We start from the raw sequence: 18876 nt of genomic DNA, 5'->3' as shown, positions 1-18876 counted from the left end.
ATCACACCAGTTCAACATTTACACACTGTTTCCAGTCGGTCACAGAAAAGATTTTAAACCTCTGAAAATCCCAAATTCCATCTGTGATTTGTTCAGAATGCTGAATATGAACCCAGCCAGACTCTTATATCCAAGGTCAGCTAGTCCAGACCAGAGTCTAAACCAGAGTCCAGACCGGAATCCAGACTCAACGTGGATACGCAACATTCACCTGCCAGTAAAGATGAATTTTCACCAAAAGAAACGTTAAAACTTCTTTTCTCATGAAATCTGCTCTGTATCTGTAAACTGATCTAAACTGAAGTTTGCTTTCAGTATTTTATTTGAATTATTTGATATGATTTTATTCTGGTTTTTGCAGACCCTTTTATATGTATTAACATGATTTTTTAAATTATTTTTTCAATTTTCTCTTTATGGTGGTTTTATGTAGCACACTGAACTGCTTTTATGTATGTGATGTTCTTTATAAATCAACTTTCCTCAGCCTTAACTGGCTGCCTGTCCATGCATCCTGCTAAAAGTGATGCTGTTGCATTGCATCAGCACACACACACCCCATAAGCATGCTTTTGGTTCTGTTATTCTAGTAAACAAAGAAAAAGTAAAAGAAACAACTCAAGTCGTGTTGCAATGGTTGATTAGCACATTGTTCTGAGGTTTTGAAGGTGTAGCTTTCCTAACAGGATGCATTATGGATGTTAACAACCACAGAGTAGTGTCCCACAACATTCTTGCTTGGTGCTGCACCTTCCATTGCTTCCCAGGCTCATTGCTCATAAAGCTGCAGCTTGTTCAAACTGCCTGTGGCATGTACGTATTACCTTCAACACAGGTGCCCACTTGCCAACACATGAATATGAAATTACAGCTGCTATAGCAGGTAAAATCACTCACTGCAGCAACCAAATTCAGGATCAAACCACTTAATATCTTTAAAAGTGTGGTGTGTGTGTAGGACTGTCCAGTCTGGTAAATCCTTATTCAGCCTTCAGTGTCTGTCAGGACTGAATATGTAAGCAGACAAGAAACCAGAATCGCTGGGGACACTGCAGCTTTCCTGTCGCTGTCACTCTGTCACACACTCCCTCCTGACTCTCTCAGGCTGGTACACCCACCGACATGCTGTCAGTCGGCTGCAGGTCAGGTCAGGGACACCGTTTCTTTCCCTGCATGCTGTATTCACAGTGGTGGGATGGCTGAGTGGTGACTCTTATCCTCTCAAGCTAACACTTCTTATTGTTGCGTTTTCATCCTGTATCTTTCTTCATATTACCGTTTTTAAGCAGTTTTTTTTTTTATTCCAGTGTAACAAATACTCCTCAGCCACAATGATCAGTAATGCAGCTATTAACATTCTCCTGAGGATCATTTTTAAAAATCAGATGATTTTTCTCTCTCTTTTACTCAAATACAAAACACATTTTAAAGCTTTGAAAGCTGTAACAAACAGCTTTATTTCTTTGCTTTGTGTATATTGACAACTCGGAGGACTTATGGGAAGAAATTCTCCAGCCTCTATGTAAGCGTTTCATAGCTGATGTTTACACAGGCGTATTGCTGTTTTAACCTTTTTGGTCCGGTTCTTAGCCCGCGGCTAACAGCAGTCCAGGAGTCGTGCCTTTGCTTACACTCCGGTTTCAAATCATCTGAAAAGATCTGACATTGATCTTAGCCCAGGGCCAATATATTGCTTCTCTGAGAAGGTGATACACTCCAGAAAGTCTCTTTACGCCAGCACAGCCCTTAAAAGTCTAACTGCAAAGATTTGTCCAGGCTGCTGCACTCTTCAAAGTCAATCCTAAAGCCAACTCCTGGTTTCTTTTTACTCTGTGGTTTAAATAAAGACACAAATAGGTGCTTTCCTTCCTGTGATTTTAGTGGCAGACTGCTCAGTTGCTTGGAGACTTCTGATTAATGTTGCAATCTGTAATTTATGCCTGATTTATGCTTGTATGCATCCTCTCACAGCTGTGCAGAAATGAGTCATGTGTATACTACTTAACAGTGTGTGTATGCCAAAAGTTAACCTTGGAAGATAATTAATATGCACATGCAAACACAGATGTCACTAACTAGAGTAAAAAAAAAAACTGCTTACAGAAATGTTGTTCTTTATGAAACCTTTAAACATTCATCTTTTGACGCTTGCAAATGTTGTTCATTTCAAACCGTCTGAGTTGGGTGAAATATGTTAAATACATGTTTTTGGTTCTTAGCAACGTTGTTGATGTTTCACCGTTTCAAACTGTTCAATTTGTTGCTGCAAAAAAAAAAGAAAAAAGGATGAAAGAAATGAAAAAGGAAAACACCCTTGACTTTATGTTTTTCAGTTCTTTTTCATTTGAAACAGACAATTGAAAAAGTTTGTTTTCAGTCTTTAACTAGAATAAAAGTCAGACAAAGTGTGTCTACATTCTGACTTCTGCAATGAAAAAGAAAAAAAAAAACATAACAGGCATCTCAACTTAGATTTGTTTTCCAACTGTGAGGTCATGTGACCCAGGTGGGGGTCAAAGACCACATTTTGGGGTCGTGGCTTAAAACGTTTGAGTCATTGATCTGAAGCAGTGGTCACCATCTCTGGTCCTGCAGATCTACCATCCAGGTCCTGCTGGTCCTGCTGGTCCTGCTGGTCCTGTGGGTCCAGCGGGTCCTGCTGGTCCTGCGGGTCCTGTGGGTCCAGCTGGTCCTGCGGGTCCTGCGGGTCCTGCTGGTCCTGCTGGTCCTGTGGGTCCAGCGGGTCCTGCTGGTCCTGCGGGTCCTGTGGATCCAGCTGGTCCTGCGGGTCCTGCTGGTCCTGCTGGTCCTGTGGGTCCTGCGGGTCCTGCGGGTCCTGCTGGTCCTGTGGGTCCAGCTGGTCCTGTGGGTCCTGCGGGTCCTGCGGGTCCTGCTGGTCCTGCTGGTCCTGTGGGTCCAGCTGGTCCTGCGGGTCCTGCGGGTCCTGCTGGTCCTGCTGGTCCTGTGGGTCCAGCTGGTCCTGTGGGTCCTGCGGGTCCTGCGGGTCCTGCTGGTCCTGCTGGTCCTGTGGGTCCTGCGGGTCCTGCGGGTGAGGGTGAGCGGCTGCTTAATGACTGGGAACATCCTGCCGGTTTTAGATGTTTCCCTGCTACAACACACCTGACTGTAAGGAAAACGTCTGTTAGTAAGCCGTTGATGTGAGTCAGCTGAGTTGAAGCAGGGAAACATCTAAAACCTGCAGGATGTTCCCAGTCATTAAGCAGCTGGTCACATGAAACTGTATTGACTTGTGAGACAGCATGCAGCTATGCAACACAGTGTTGGGTTTTACTACGTTTTTGACAAATAGTTACGTACGAAACCATCCACAATTTATCACTTTGTCTCACCAAAGTCACATGATTCTTCTAGCCAATCATAAAGACGGACTATTTTACTGGTTTACTTATTATGCCAATATCTTGTGATTTTCAGTTTTAGGAATTTAAATAATCATATTTACTTTATCATTTTAAAAGGATTTATTTTCATAATATTGTCATTAATTTTTTTATTAACAGATTCCATAACAAAATAAGTATTTTTCACTTACTTCAAGTAGTCATATAGAGTTTCATGCATATTTTCATGCATATTTTATATTTGCACATTGAAACACACTGGACAGTCATGTGGAAGGCAACAGAACAGGTAATGATGATCTAGTAAACTGGAGAAGAGCAATGTTGGCTCATCCCTACTGTAGATACCAAACAGCCAGTTTCCCCTTGCTGGAATCTGCTGATTATCACATCATCTAACACACAACTTCACCACGTGTGTGTGTGTGTGTTTTCCTGATTTTACATTGATTCAACACACACTTTTATTCAAATGAACTTAGAAGTGAGAAGTGTGGGATGATTACTGAATAAGTTTGCAGCAGACAGTGTGAATATCTGCTGGGAATGATAGTAAACGCTGCAGAGCAGGAACAAAAATCAATCTGTGAATCCAAACTTTCAGTCAATAAACATGCTCATGTATTTCATGTTCCTTCAAAAGAATTGATAAACAAGTGGGTGATGTGTGGAGCTGTAGAGGTGTTCATGGGCTTTCGGACCAGTCAGCAGGGTAGTGTTTCATCGTGACCATGTCAGCTCGCGATGATGAGGCTATCCCGTTGAAATGGCTCCATCATGTTACCTGAAGAGGAAAACAAATAAAAGGACATCTCAAGGCAAGTTTATTTAAGTTCTGTGAAACAAGGTGATTCAAAGTGTTTCACAGAAAAATTAAAACATAAGAAGAAGCATAGTTTAAAATTAAATCAAGAAACTAGAAAAACACTCGGAGAGTGGAAACCTCCACCAAGCACAATGTTAAAGAATCCTTCTACAACATTCCTGGATCCAAACGGTGATCCGGATCACCACCAGAATTTCATCAGTTCTTCATTTTTACATTTCCAACAACTCTAGAAATGTTTATTAAAATCCCTCCGTAACCTTTTGAGTTATCTTGAGCAGAAAGACGGGGGGAAAAACAGAACCTCCTTGGTGGAGGTAACAACCGGGTTCATTGCACATAAAGCAGATATCTCCCCCCGCGGTGACCCCTCCCCGCTGCAGACCTGCTTCTCCTGGAGGATGGATGGACCTGACGAACAAGAAGTTTTGTCTTGTTCTTGAAGCCTCGAGAACAAGAACTCAGTTCTCGCTTCTCGTGGAGGATGTAACAAGCTTAAGCCAACATTAACAATTTTTTTTGTGGAAATACTGTTTTATTAAATCAAATCAAGCTTTATTTATATAATACTTTTCATACACATGCATTAGAAAGTACTTAACATAAGCACAATTTCCCACTTCACACACACATGCAGCCCAAACACACCTTTCCCCTGACACAAATGAAACTACCTTCCGGATGTTATCTCTGTATCTGGCTGGACAGAAACCATTATTGATTTTGTTATTTTTGAAAAATAACATTTTTTATCCAGAAATAAGCAAAAGGTGCGTCTCATTAAAGTTACCATGTGATGTGACTGAGAGGACCGTTCTCAATGTCAGAAAGACCCATTCGTCCATCCGTCCATCTGTCCTTCCATCCATCTGTCTGTCCATCCATCCATCCGTCCATCCGTCCGTCTGTCCATCCATCTGTCTGTCCATCCATCCATCCGTCCGTCCATCCATCTGTCTGTCCATCCATCTGTCTGTCCATCCATCTGTCTGTCCTTCCATCCATCCGTCTGTCCATCCATCTGTCCATCCATCCGTCTGTCCATCCATCTGTCCTTCCATCCATCTGTCTGTCCATCCATCTGTCTGTCCTTCCATCCATCCGTCCGTCCATCCATCCGTCTGTCCATCCATCTGTCTGTCCTTCCATCCATCCGTCTGTCCATCCATCTGTCCTTCCATCCATCTGTCTGTCCATCCATCCGTCCGTCCATCCATCCGTCTGTCCATCCATCCGTCTGTCCATCCATCCGTCCGTCCATCCATCTGTCTGTCCATCCATCCATCCGTCCATCTGTCCGTCTGTCCATCCATCTGTCTGTCCATCCATCCATCCGTCCGTCCATCCATCTGTCTGTCCATCCATCTGTCTGTCCATCCATCTGTCTGTCCTTCCATCCATCCGTCTGTCCATCCATCTGTCCTTCCATCCATCTGTCTGTCCATCCATCTGTCTGTCCTTCCATCCATCCGTCCGTCCATCCATCCGTCTGTCCATCCATCTGTCTGTCCTTCCATCCATCCGTCTGTCCATCCATCTGTCCTTCCATCCATCTGTCTGTCCATCCATCCGTCCGTCCATCCATCCGTCTGTCCATCCATCCGTCTGTCCATCCATCCGTCCGTCCATCCATCTGTCTGTCCATCCATCTGTCTGTCCATCCATCTGTCTGTCCTTCCATCCATCCGTCTGTCCATCCATCTGTCCTTCCATCCATCTGTCTGTCCATCCATCTGTCTGTCCTTCCATCCATCCGTCCGTCCATCCATCCGTCTGTCCATCCATCCGTCTGTCCATCCATCCGTCCGTCCATCCATCTGTCTGTCCATCCATCTGTCTGTCCATCCATCTGTCTGTCCATCCATCCACCTGCTCATGTGGACTTTGTATCTTGGTGAAAAACAGACTCGATAATGACATCAGCTCCAGCTTGCACCAGTCAGATCACGGTGCTACATGTTTATCACATCAAGTCTTCAGTCAACGAGGCTCTTAGGAAAACCACATGAGCTGACAGATCGACGTCATGATGCCATTGCACTGCTATCTGAACCATGTGATCAAACTACACCTTCCTCAACTTCTCCTGCTCAAGCTTCAACTGAGAGCTGATGTAGAAATTCCTCTACGGTGATGAAATCCACCGTGGCGAGGAGTGTTTGGTCAGGACATACTCACTACAACCTCCAGAGCTCTGAGTGCTGAGCTGAGCAGAACGCTGGAAAAATTGGAAAAGAGCTATGAAAGCGTCCCGTTTGGTGTGATTGGTTCCTTTTCATTATCTAAGGATGCTAAACTAAAAAATTAGCAGCTTCATATTTATAATTAGCAGTGATTCATTGACAGGTTGGAGGGGAACCATGAAACTGTGTTAACGTCCCTTTTTCTGGACGTCTGCAGCATCGTCTTAAATCAAATATTTTACACCAACTGTTAAACTGTTCTGCAAACAATCCAGACCAGTCTGAGACACCAGTTCATGTAGTCAGTTCAGCCAGATGGAGAAAGTAAAAATGTAACTTTACACAGTGCGCTAGCATAAAACCTGTATCTCTGTTGTAATTCCATAGCTTAACAAGGTGAAACTGAAAGATTTTCAGTAAGTTAATGTTTTTAAAGATAAAACCAGACATTTTCATTCAACAAAAGCACAACTGTGCAAAAACTGAGAAAACACAACTGGAAACCGGATTTGAGACCTGATGACCTTCAGCCTGTTTCTCCGTCCAAACAGAAGACTTTAGCTTTACTTGAAGTTTAGTGTTTCACTGAAACCCTGAAACAGCTGATCTGAGCTTCAGGTCTTCTATCCATCTACCGGACTGAAGACGGGAACCTTCAGGTTCACCATCGTTTAACCAGGTTTAATGATACAAACATTCTGCCATTTTTTGATGTTCTTTTGCATAAACGATGTGATTATTGTTGGATAATTAACTAAAAACATTAATATGGAATTACAGAAAGGAAACAGGAGAGTGTTGCTTCTTTATTTGCTTTATGTATTTTTATTATTTACTTATTTAATGTTTAATGGTATTTAATGTGTATTTGTACTGTGTAATGTACTTTGTGTTATATATGTGAAACATGACGTAGAAATTGTACATTCTTTTGACCCACTTTTCAGTTTTCTTCTTCTGCGTAGGGGTGGGAAAATCGAATTAAAAAAATTGAATATCGGGATTTTTTTGCTTCACAATTGAAAAAAGATTTTTTTTTAAAGAAAAAAAAACAAAAAACTTTTTTTTAAGTAAATAAAAATAATCCATTATAAAAAATTTTGTTATTTTTATTGTTTTTATTTGAGAAGCAGAATGATGTTCTGGCCACTGTGTTGTATTTTTCCTGATTGAAATCAAGAAAAATGACGAGCAAAATAAAATAGTAATTTTTTTTGTTTTGTTTTTAGTCCACTAAAATCAGCAATATCGAGGAATTGTGAGAATCGCAATTTAAATAAAATTGGCACCCAAAAAAATCGGAATTGAATCGAGACAAAAGCAAAATGTCACAGCCCTAAAGTATTGCGTGAATCAGTAGGTGTTTCTCTCTGTTTAACAGACCTTCCATTCTGTTTCAGCTGGCAGAAAATCCCTGAACTGGAGCCATCTGCATCACAGCCGATCCTGGTGAGTGGGTCTCTCATCTAAAACTTTTCATTTTGACGTCTGAATTTAATTCGGTCTGTATTTGACGTTTCGTTCTTCTGCTGCTGATGTGGCTGTTTTCGTCTGTCATATGCAGAACAAGTCACACTGCAGGTAAAAGAAAGTTCAATGTTTAACATCCAGACAGACTGATGCAGAGTCTGTAAGCAGGTTTTTAATATGTTTAAAATAGAATTCATGTGTTTATCCATTTACTTGTGCATTTTTGTGCATATCTCACATTCCTCAGGTCAAATACACACACATGTTCAGTAGCATAAAAGAATACTTTTATTTCGGATTTTTGCTTTTATGATTCCCTTTTAAATGTGATTACTATGAAGAAATCCAGACATGTTATGGTCAAGTGCATGGTTGGTTGAGACTTTGTTCATTTAGCTTGTAGAATGGAATAAGATCATTTGTTTTCCTGGCATGAGATCGTGGTTGGCTCATGGACCAGCTGATGTTTGCAGCAGCTTTCCACCATTGGATGATTGACCCAGGACAATAGCTCTGTGTTTGTCCACTGGGGAAAAGAAACAGAGTTTGGCAGATGTAATCCTGCAGTCATAATACTTTTTTTGTGTTTTTAGACCTCATGGTTTCATTCCGGTCATGCTCAGACATCAGTGAGGTGGCTTCATCTTGAGTGCAGAGGAGCAATGGCTGTAATACCTCCTTCCTGTTGCCTTTCATTCACTACTTCCACCAAGTAAAGCAGTTTCAGTTTTCCCTTCTTTACTGTGAGGCGACAAAATACAACATGTCATCACTGCTAAAAGAAGAGAGGAAATCCAGATGTGGGTCCGGTTTAACCATACATAACCACCAGTAACCGGGAATACCCAGAAATAACCAGCAGCAACCCGCAATAACCTGACATAACCAGTTATAACCAGAGACAACCAGCAATAACCTGACATAACCAGTTATAAACAGACACAACCAGCAATAACCAGACACAATCAGCGATAACCAGACACAACCAGTAATAACCAGACACAACCAATTATAACCAGACACAAACAGCAATGACCAGACACAATTAGCAATAACCAGACACAACCAGTAATAACCAGACACAACCAGCAATAACCAGACACAACCAGTGATGACCAGACACAACCAGCAATAACCAGACACGACCAATGATAACCAGACACAACCAGTAATAACCAAACACAACCAGCAATAACCAGACACGACCAATGATAACCAGATACAACCTGTAATAACCAGACACAACCAGCAGTAACCAGACACAACCAGTAATAACCAGACACAACCAGCAATAACCAGACACAATTAGCAATAACCAGACACAACCAGTAATAACCAGACACAACCAATGGTAACCAGACACAACCAGCAATAACCTAACACAACCAGTGGTAACCAGACACAACCAGCAATAACCAGACACAACCAATGATAACCAGACACAACCAGCAATAACCAGACACAATTAGCGATAACCAGACACAACCAGTAATAACCAGACACAACCAGCAATAACCTGACACAACCAGTGGTAACCAGACACAACAAGCAATAACCAGACACAACCTGTAATAACCTGACACAACCAGTTGTAACCAGACACAACCAATGATAACCAGACACAACCAGCAATAACCAGACACAATTAGCAATAACCAGACACAACCAGTAATAACCAGACACAACCAATGGTAACCAGACACAACCAGCAATAACCTAACACAACCAGTGGTAACCAGACACAACCAGTAATAACCAGACACAACCAATGGTAACCAGACACAACCAGTAATAACCAGACACAACCTGTAATAACCTGACACAACCAGCTGTAACCAGACACAACCAGTAATAACCAGACACAACCAGCAATAACCTGACACAACCAGTTGTAACCAGACACAACCAGTAATAACCAGACACAACCAAGTATAACCAGACAAAATTAGCAATATCCAGACACAACCAACAATAACCAGACACAATTAGCAATAACTAGACACAACCAGTAAGAACCAGACACAATTAGCAATAACCAGACACAACCAGTAATAACCACATACAACCAGTGGTAACCAGACACAACCAGCAATAACCTGACACAACCAGTGGTAACCAGACACAACCAGCAATAACCAGACACAACCAATGATAACCAGACACAACCAGCAAAAACCAGACACAATTAGCAATAACCAGACACAACCAGTAATAACCAGACACAACCAGCAATAACCTGACACAACCAGTGGTAACCAGACACAACCAGCAATAACCAGACACAACCAATGATAACCAGACACAACCAGCAATAACCAGACACAATTGGCAATAACCAGACACAACCAGTAATAACCAGACACAACCAATGGTAACCAGACACAACCAGCAATAACCAGACACAATTAGCAATAACCAGACACAACCAGTAATAACCAGACACAACCAGCAATAACCTGACACAACCAGTGGTAATCGGACACAACCAGTAATAACCAGGCACAACCAATGATAACCAGACACAACAAGCAATAACCAGACACAACCTGTAATAACCTGACACAACCAGTTGTAACCAGACACAACCAGTAATAACCAGACACAACCAATGGTAACCAGACACAACCAGTAATAACCAGACACAACCTGTAATAACCTGACACAACCAGTTGTAACCAGACACAACCAGTAATAACCAGACACAACCAGTAATAACCTGACACAACCAGTGGTAACCAGACACAACCAGTAATAACCAGACACAACCAAGTATAACCAGACACAATTAGCAATATCCAGACACAACCAACAATAACCAGACACAATTAGCAATAACTAGACACAACCAGTAAGAACCAGACACAATTAGCAATAACCAGACACAACCAGTAATAACCACATACAACCAGTGGTAACCAGACACAACCAGCAATAACCTGACACAACCAGTAATAACCAGACACAACCAGAAATAACCAGACACAACCAGTAATAACCAGACACAACCAGCAATAACCAGACACAACCGGTAATAACAAGACACAACCAGCAATAACCAGACACAACCAATGATAACCAGACACAACCTGTAATAACCAGACACAACCAGCAGTATCCAGACACAACCAGTAATAACCAGAAACAACCAGCAATAACCAGACACAACCAGTAATAACCAGACACAACCAGCAATAACCAGACACAACCAGTAATAACCAGACACAACCAGCAATAACCAGACACAACCAGTAATAACCAGACACAACCAATGATAACCAGACACAACCTGTAATAACCAGACACAACCACCAGTAACCAGACACAACCAGTGGTAACCAGACACAACCAGTAATAACCAGACACAACCAGTAATAACCAGACACAATTAGCAATAACCAGACACAACCAGTAATAACCAGACACAACCAGTGGTAACCAGACACAACCAGCAATAACCTGACACAACCAGTGGTAACCAGACACAACCAGCAATAACCAGACACAACCAATGATAACCAGACACAACCAGCAATAACCAGACACAACCAGTAATAACCAGATACAACCAGCAATAACCTGACACAACCAGTGGTAACCAGACACAACCAGCAATAACCTGACACAACCAGTGGTAACCAGACACAACCAGCAATAACCAGACACAACCAATGATAACCAGACACAACCAGCAATAACCAGATACAACCAGCAATAACCAGACACAACCAGCAATAACCAGACACAACCAGCAATAACCAGACACAAACAGTTATAACCAGACACAACCAGCAATAACCAGACACAACCAGTTATAACCAGACACAACCAGTAATAACCAGACACAACCAGTAATAACCAGATACAACCAGCAATAACCAGACACAACCAGCAATAACCAGACACAAACAGTTATAACCAGACACAACCAGCAATAACCAGACACAACCAGTTATAACCAGACACAACCAGCAATAACCAGACACAACCAGTTATAACCAGACACAACCAGCAATAACCTGACACATTCAGCAATAACCTGACATAACAAGTTATAACTTGAAACAACCAGCAATAATGAGGCATAACCGGCAATAACCTGACATAAACAGCAAACACCAGCCAAAACTACCAATAACCTGATATAAGTAATAACCTGATAAAAACCAACAATAACCTGGCATAACCAGCTATAACTAGCAATAACCTGGTATAAACAATAATAGCCTGACATAACCATTAATAACCAGCCATAACCAGCAATAACTAATTATTATCAGCCATAACCAACAATAACTTAACCAGCAAAACCTGATCCAACCAGCAATAATCTGGCATAACTAGTAAAAACCAGCAAAAAGAAGACATAACCTGCAGTAACCAAACATAAAAAGCAATAACCAGTAAACCAGACTCACCTGCAGCTTTATGAGTCTGTAAAAAGTATTTATGCATATTTTGGACATAAACACAACTTTACAGTTTTATGGTCATTATATTTATGTAAATAACGGATGGAGCATGAAGGTAGAATGATTAAACCATGAAAAACACATTAAATATTAAGCAGTAATTATTGAACATTGTTTTATCACTGCGAGGAAAAAGACCACAGAGGAGAAAATCAATACAGTAACTAGCAGGTTGAACCGGCATGTTTCTAATGGCTCCCTTTATTGTTTATGTGAATCAGTGTGAGTTTTATAGACTTTTTAATGTCTATAAAACTTACTGATTCCCTTCAGTCATTTGCTTTCATCAGTCTTCATCTTCTGGTCATTTTCTTTTCCCATCGAAACAAACAGCTGACCTGCTTCATTTGTGATTAAGTTGGACTTGTCTCCCTTTTCATTCCACCTCCTGCAATTATTACAATTATTGCAATTATTTTTTTATCCATCCATTTTCTTGAACCACTTAGTCCAATTCAGGGTCGCAGGAAGCTGGAGTCCATCCCAGCAAGCACTGGGCGAGAGGCAGGCACACACTGGACAGGTCACCAGTTCATCACTAGTCATTACAATTAGTGATTAAATGATCCATTTTCTTCTAAATCTCAGCCTGCTGTCAGTGTCAAGCCCACATGGTAAAAGTAATAATGTTTGCTATGAGTTTTGGTCCCAGTGAAAGGAGAGATTCTTTCATTTCAGCTCCCCGAGGTGAATAAAGTAAAATAAGAAGAAGTAGGAAAGTTTCAGCTAAAATAAGGGAGCAGTTGTGCCTCCGATAAGGTCTGCTGCTTTTCTCTACACTCCTGTCTTCACACACAGAGAACACAGCTGCTTTCAAGTCTAAGTGTATTGTATGTGTCCTCGGTGCACTGTGGACTGAGACCGGCGGGTCTCCGGGGGCAGCTCTGGACCCAGGACTCATTTTAATGTATGTAAAAGCTATGGCTCACTGGAGAGCCAGTACAATGGACTGATCACCCAGAGGGATGTGTCAGAGAACAGAGATGAGAGAGACAGTGGTCCAGGTTTGGACATGCGCCAGTGGTCCGCTCCAACTCTGCAATTTCAGCCACTGACAGCGTCACACACATACTGTACATAACAGCGGCCCCGGAGGTCGGATGCATTTGCATATGGCCGTCCACTGTGGCAGGACCTCGCAGTTTGACTCCATCTTAAAATGCTCCCCATCAGTCATTCTGCAGCGCTGCCATGGACAGCGACCAGCGCAGCTTTGACGTCTCAGCAAAGCGCTCCCTCTGTTCGGTGGATATTTCAGGACTCGTGCAGATCTAGCGGATCGCTCATCATGTAGCGCTGCAGCTGTCCTGTCTGCTTCTGTTATGTGCTCTTTGAATGCAGCTTATACATAAAATAAACCAATTAGAAAAGTGAAAATAAGAAGAAGAAATAATAAATAAACTGCACAGCTACTAAAGCTGAAGAAGCATCAGCCAGTCCCTGTCCCATCGGGAACTTTCATCTCATTTAGTTTGACTTTTTATCTCTAAAAATCACTTTGTACCAGTCAGGAGAAAGAAACCATCAGCTTGTTTTCAGGAATCTGCTCAAGCAGCACAACAGCAAACAAGTCCACGTAGAGCACAACGACAAAGGAGGTGCCTTCCACGCAACGCCAAAGTTTAACGGGATGTAACACGAACTTCTACCAGAAAATGTGTAAATACATTTACATGTCTAAAAGTTTGAATTCTGTGTTTTATTGCACCTTAAGAGGTATATTCTAGATTGATGATGGCTTGCATGGCAGCATGCACTTCTTTACCTCTAAATTAAGACATTTTTCATACATTTTACAGAGAATTTTGATCCAAAAGAGAAAACTTTTCTTTGTGAGTATTTCATCGCCACCAGATGTTACAGGAAGCCCCACGGATTTTTATGTGAAACTGTCCGTGTGTGACCCGTCTCCCGTCGCTGTGAGTGAAAATGATCTGAAATAACATGAGCTGTTCTTTTAGCCTGACTGGTTAGGCCTGCAGTGACGACACGACCTCCTCACTCCATCATGCATGTCAATAAGTCTCAGAGAAAACCGGGTTACATATGCAGGACAGTTTGAACTATTTTCCAGTCTCTCATGTTTACTGATGAAACATGTCTCCATCAAATAATCACGTATTACATTATTATTATTATTATTATTATTATTATTATTATTATTATTATTGTTATGTCATGCAATCAAAAGGGACCGGGACCAGGACCAGGACCGGGACAGGGACACATTCCCGCCCTCCTTCCCGCTACGCCCAGGGACGTCCTGAGCCGTTTGCAGACAGGAACTCTGCTATCTGACCGTGATCAGCTCTGCAGCGTAAACCCTCAGACTGCCTCGATACGTTTCTTCCTCTCAGATCTTATAGTTTCCCTCTCTGATCCTCTGGAATGTTCTCTGGGTTTTATAGACTTTTATTCATAAATAATAGATACAATCTTACACATATCAAAGGGGGGGGGGGGGGGGGTTCCCCAGGTGGAGGACGAACAGTTCACTTCCTGAGTGACAACTGATCAGAAAAGTAAAAGATGAAAAATTACTGAGGCATGCGAGAGAAAACAGTGAAGAAGAAGAAAGAAGAAATTGTTTATTTTCTTTGACAGAGGACGTAATTAAGCTGTTAGGGACCTGTTCACATCCTCAGCTATTACTCAGTCACTTCAGCAGCAGATAAACAGCTGCTGGGGTGTAAAATTATTACGTGTCACTAGAGCAGAACTTTGGAGGTCAAGAAAAGAGCTAAAATAGAGCCTTGTAGTGCCTGACAGATATGTGTATCAGGAAAATACTGTTTCATGGACACGTCTGACTGTGGCTTTTTCCATTCCTAGCCCCCAATCACCGAAATGTTTTACTGAAGGCGTGTGCTGGACCTGTGAGTTAAATTCCCTCCCACATATCCAGTGTCTTCTCGTCGTATTATTGAAACCATCTGATTTGTTGCAATGACTCCGTGGAGCTGCAGCAGCATGTCACCCAGTTTCTCTGTCTTCCCTGGGAACTTTCTAAGAAGCTCCTTGCACTGCAGCACTGGGGTTAGCCAAAGGTTAAAACACTTATAAATATTTTACCTGCCCATCCAGCGGAAGAAAAAAAAGCACTGTACTTGTCTGGTGTGCTTTGTTCACAGGAAGCAGTGGGGGGGAAAGAGGGAGGCTCCACGCATCGCAGGTTTGCATGCATAGAATGAATTCATGTGAAATTCCAGAGATTTAAGCCTGTTTATTCTGGTTTTTCATTAGTTTCCCTAAAACTGGGGGACTTTCATTAAACAGATCAAGTTATGTGTGAAAGTAAGCTTCATATTTATTTCCAAGTTTAAAAAATGTATTATTTTAAAGTATTATTGTTGACCTGATGTAACGACCGGATTATTACAGAGAATCATTAAAGCAGAAAGATTAGAAATATGGCAGAAAATCTGTGCATTGCCTGCGTTAAGGGAAAGACAAGAAGGGTAGAGTGTGTGTGTGTGTGTGTGTGTGTGTGTGAAACACTTGCCCTCACAAGTGCTAGGGCAGCTCCAGTGAGTCACATTGCCATGTATACTTCTCTCATCTAACATTTACAAGCCTTCTGCTCTCCCCTCGCGTTACCCATGCTCCATCGCTTCCCCTCCTCTCCATCTCCTGTTTGTCTTTGCTCATCACCATGGCTCTGCTGTGTGTGTGTGTGTGTGTGTGTGTGTGTGTGTGTGTGTAAGGGTGTATGTTCACATTTTCTGTCTTAAGGACATCTCATAAAAAATGTTTGTTTTTCTTCTGTATTTTGTTTTGTTTGTTTTCCTGACGTCAGTGTATTAGTGTGTAAATTATGATTCATGTGAGAGACGCTGCTTTTAAAACTATCCAGTTTTTATCCAGATTTATTAGTTATAATAAATCGTCAAAAGTTGAAAAGAAAAAATAGCTTCAAAGCTTTGCTAACTGCTAGTTGTTCATGCTAACATCTTCAGACGGCAGGACTAAAAGTAGCCAGTTGTTCTGAAGACTAGAGGTGGACTTTAGTTTTCTGTTGTCCCGTATAACTTCTACCAGGATTTTCCATGTATGCCTGTTCCAACGCATCTGACTCGACCTAATCAGTCACTGTGCAGAACTTCATAGGCTGTTGGATTCATTTAATGTGAGTCAGGTGTATTGGAGCAGGGATCTTGAAAACCTGCAGGACAGCGGCCCTCGAGGAACGACTTTGGACCCCCGATCTGATGCCAAGGTCAACGCTGATGAAAGATTTAATGGCGTCTCATGGAGACCCGAAAAGAAACAGCAAATTTGTTTGTTTTTATTGTAGATTTTGTTCTGGTAGGTTTTAAGAAACTCTGCTACACACTCTGTCACACACTCTGTCACACACTCTGCTACACACTCTGTCACACACTCTGTCACACACTCTGTCACACACTCTGCTACACACTCTGTCACACACTCTGCTACACACTCTGTCACACACTCTGTCACACACTCTGTCACACACTCTGCTACACACTCTGTCACACACTCTGTCACACACTCTGCTACACACTCTGCTACACACTCTGCTACACACTCTGTCACACACTCTGTCACACACTCTGCTACACACTCTGTCACACACTCTGTCACACACTCTGTCACACACTCTGCTACACACTCTGTCACACACTCTGTCACACACTCTGCCACACACTCTGCCACACACTCTGTCACACACTCTGCTACACACTCTGTCACACACTCTGTCACACACTCTGCCACACACTCTGCCACACACTCTGTCACACACTCTGCTACACACTCTGTCACACACTCTGTCACACACTCTGCCACACACTCTGTCACACACTCTGCCACACACTCTGCCACACACTCTGTCACACACTCTGCCACACACTCTGTCACACACTCTGCCACACACTCTGTCACACACTCTGCCACACACTCTGTCACACACTCTGCCACACACTCTGTCACACACTCTGCTACACACTCTGTCACACACTCTGTCACACACTCTGTCACACACTCTGCTACACACTCTGCCACACACTCTGTCACACACTCTGCCACACACTCTGTCACACACTCTGTCACACACTCTGCCACACACTCTGTCACACACTCTGTCACACACTCTGCCACACACTCTGTCACACACTCTGCCACACACTCTGTCACACACTCTGTCACACACTCTGCCACACACTCTGCTACACACTCTGTCACACACTCTGCCACACACTCTGTCACACACTCTGTCACACACTCTGCCACACACTCTGTCACACACTCTGCCACACACTCTGTCACACACTCTGCCACACACTCTGCCACACACTCTGCCACACACTCTGCTACACACTCTGTCACACACTCTGCCACACACTCTGCCACACACTGAGAAACTGATTAACATGTTATGAAGCTGCTCTGCGCGCTTTTCTCTACTGATTATTTTGTTGTCCTTCTAATTCATTTTCTTTTTCTCTTTTTGCTCCCCCCCCTCCCCTGAAAATGTTTTTTTCTTCTTCACACATATTTAATTAAATGATGTTCAGAAGAAGACCTTGTTGGAAAGCCAGAGATGTGACATTAAACCGTATTAGATTCGAAACATGTTTAGGTTTATTTACTGAGCAGTCAAGTTATTGTTTTGTTTCTTTTCATTTCTTATTTATCTAAAAGCCATTTTTGATTTAAAACAAGCGCTTCTTTTTTTTCAGCATCCTCTTGCTGACTGTAGTGCTTTACAGGCCTGCTGTTGTTTGTGTTTGAGAAACAATGTCACATGGGAAAAATCTAAAGTCATGCTTGGTTATTACTTATGCTTGTTTAAGGGAGTAGTTATCAAGTTCGATGAGCAAATATAAGCTGAAGCTTTGACACCACAACACCACCTGCCAGACGTTCTGGTCTGAGAAGCCAGCGCATCCATGCTACCTCCAGGGTTAAATAGATTCACACTTTTTAATCATGATTGTAATAAAGTAAATCTCAAGATTCACATATTATAATCACACAGACAAATAGTTTTGTTTGAAAGTGTTTTCCATTTAAAAAAAAAAACTGCATGTCACCCGTTTGCCAGCGATGCTTTCTACAGACATCCACCATCTTACTCTGCAACCACCAAAATGGCAGCAACTCTTCTGGAGAGTTTATCTGAGTGAATGAGTGTGTGCTGGTTCTTCTGCTGGCCTACATGCTGTTTTCCACTCACTCCTCACAACTCTTTTCACACACACACAGCGCCCATGTTAACACAACAGCCAGCCTGATTTGTGACTCTCAATGTGTCAACAAAACAGAGAGATTTCCACAATGCAGCTCCTGCAACCTGTTAGGCCTTCTGTGCACCCCCACCCCAGCCCCTCGTTTGGCCATCATGGAAACAGTGGTGCCCCCAGCTTTCTGGTAACCAGTCAAAAGGTTGAACACCAGAGGACGGGGTTATGGCGTCTTGCTAAGAGGTCGCACGTGTGAGAGCTCGCAGCAAAATCCTTTAAACTTTATCCTAAACTTTTGACCAACTTTCATATTGCAACATATTTTCAGTGCATATCTTCTCGTGCACATCATGAAACCTA

The sequence above is a fragment of the Telmatherina bonti genome (genome assembly GCF_933228915.1).
Source record: "Telmatherina bonti genome assembly, chromosome: 3".
Lineage (NCBI taxonomy): Eukaryota > Metazoa > Chordata > Actinopteri > Atheriniformes > Telmatherinidae > Telmatherina > Telmatherina bonti.
Note: the sequence above shows the minus strand (reverse complement) of the source record.